This window comes from Mus caroli, unplaced genomic scaffold (assembly GCF_978045245.1).
Source record: "Mus caroli unplaced genomic scaffold, Mus_caroli_1 scaffold_15, whole genome shotgun sequence".
Classification (NCBI taxonomy): Eukaryota; Metazoa; Chordata; class Mammalia; order Rodentia; family Muridae; genus Mus; species Mus caroli.
In genome coordinates this window covers 35,014,210-35,016,586 of record NW_028227270.1, presented here as the reverse complement: position 1 = coordinate 35,016,586, position 2,377 = coordinate 35,014,210, and the positions used below count along the sequence as shown (strand labels likewise).

General features: G+C 40.4%; 1 non-coding gene across 1 annotated transcript; it reads left to right on the top strand.

The window, feature by feature from the left end:
* Positions 1–497: 497 nt before the first annotated feature.
* Positions 498–604, top strand: LOC115029183 (U6 spliceosomal RNA). Its single transcript, XR_003834737.2, has one exon. It is a non-coding gene; the product is annotated as a U6 spliceosomal RNA (small nuclear RNA).
* Positions 605–2,377: the final 1,773 nt, after the last annotated feature.

Genomic DNA, 2,377 nt, shown 5'->3' with positions numbered 1-2,377 from the left:
TGGTGGAGCCTTCCAACCTAGATGGCTCTATTGTTCTGCCATCTGCCACTGCTCCTCCAAGACACTGCTACCTGCTGAGAGGCCCCTGAGATATTCCGGAGACTACACCCTATCCTGCAAGTCAGTCACCTGCAGCTGGTTCCAGGCTCCAAGAATGGATTATCGGGGAATGGGCCTCCCCCCCCTTTATAAGCACAGTTTGCTATTAAACATTTGAGCCTTGATCAGGAACCTGGTCTTGGCATCCACTTTTTCTCTCGACCTCCTAGTTTCTGTCTTTTCAGCCCCAGTTTGCCTACCAGGAGTAACCCCGGTCCATGTGAGCTGCAGGCCGGCTCCCAACATATTGTAAACTTCTATTTAAACTTATGATTCGATTTTTGTGTGTGTGTGTGAGCTTGTGATGAACTTTTTAACATGTGGTCATGTATTCTGAAAGATATATAAGTACTGAGGACAAATCGATGAGAAAAGAGAGAAGAAAAAAATTTTTTCCCGTGCTCGCTTCGGCAGCACATATACTAAAATTGGAACGATACAGAGAAGATTAGCATGGCCCCTGCGCAAGGATGACACGCAAATTCGTGAAGCGTTCCATATTTTTACAACGATAACAACTAACCCCAGAGATTACCAGATGGCGAAAGGTAAACGTAATAATCTTACTAACAGGAACCAAGACAACTCACCATCATCAGAACCCAGCACCCCCACTTCGCCCAGTCCAGGGCACCCCAACACACCGGAAAAGCTAGACACGGATTTAAAAGCATATCTCCTGATGATGATAGAGGACTTCAAGAAGGACTTTAATAACACACTTAAAGAAATGCAGGAGAACACTGATAAAAAGGCAGAAGACAATAAAGAGGAAGCACAAAAATCCCTTAAACAATTGCAGGAGAACACTGCTAAAGAGTTACAAATCCTTAAAGAAAAACATGATAACATAATCAAACAGGTAGAAGTCCTTACAGAAAAACAGGAAAACACATCCAAACAGATGATGGAAATGAACAAAACCATACTAGACCTAAAAAGGGAAGTAGACACAATAAAGAAAACCCAAAATGAGGCAACACTGGAGATAGAAACCCTAGGAAAGAAATCTGGAACCATAGATACGAGCATCAGCAACAGAATACAAGAGATGGAAGAGAGAATCTCAGGTGCAGAAGACTCCATAGAGAACATCGGCACAACAATCAAGGAAAATGTAAAATGCAAAAAGATCCTAACTCAAAACATCCAAGAAATACAGGACATAATGAGAAGACCAAACCTACGGATAATAGGAGTGGATGAGAATGAAGATTTTCAACTCAAAGGACCAGCAAACATCTTCAACAAAATTATAGAAGAAAACTTCCCAAATCTAAAGAAAGAGATGCCCATGAACATACAAGAAGCCTACAGAACTCCAAATAGACTGGACCAGAAAAGAAATACCTCCCGACACATAATAATCAGAGCAACAAATGCTCTAAATAAAGATAGAATACTAAAAGCAGTAAGAGAAAAAGGCCAAGTAACATATAAAGGCAAGCCTATCAGAATTACACCAGACTTTTCACCAGAGACTATGAAAGCCAGAAGATCCTGGACGGATGTTATACAGACACTAAAAGAACACAAATTCCAGCCCAGGCTACTATACCCAGCCAAACTCTCAATTAACATAGATGGAGAAACCAAAGTATTCCACGACAAAACCAAATTCACACATTATCTCTCCACGAATCCAGCCCTTCAAAGGATAATAACAGAAAAAAACCAATACAAGGACAGGAACCACGCCCTAGAAACAACAAGAAGGTAATCCCTCAACAAACCTAAAAGAAGACAGCCACAAGAACAGAATGCCAACTTTAACATCAAAAATAACAGGAAACAACAATTACTTTTCCTTAATATCTCTTAATATCAATGGACTCAACTCCCCGATAAAAAGACATAGACTAACAAACTGGCTACACAAACAAGACCCAACATTTTGCTGCTTACAGGAAACTCATCTCAGAGAAAAGGATAGACACTACCTCAGAATGAAAGGCTGGAAAACAATTTTCCAAGCAAATGGCATGAAGAAACAAGCTGGAGTAGCCATTCTAATATCTGATAAGATTGACTTCCAACCCAAAGTCATTAAAAAAGACAGGGAGGGACACTTCATACTCATCAAAGGTAAAATCCTCCAAGAGGAACTATCAATCCTGAATATCTATGCTCCAAATACAAAGGCAGCCACATTCATTAAAGAAACTTTAGTAAAGCTCAAAGCACACATTGCACCTCATACAATAATAGTGGGAGACTTCAACACACCACTTTCACCAATGGACAGATCATGGAAACAGAAACTAAACAGGGACACAGT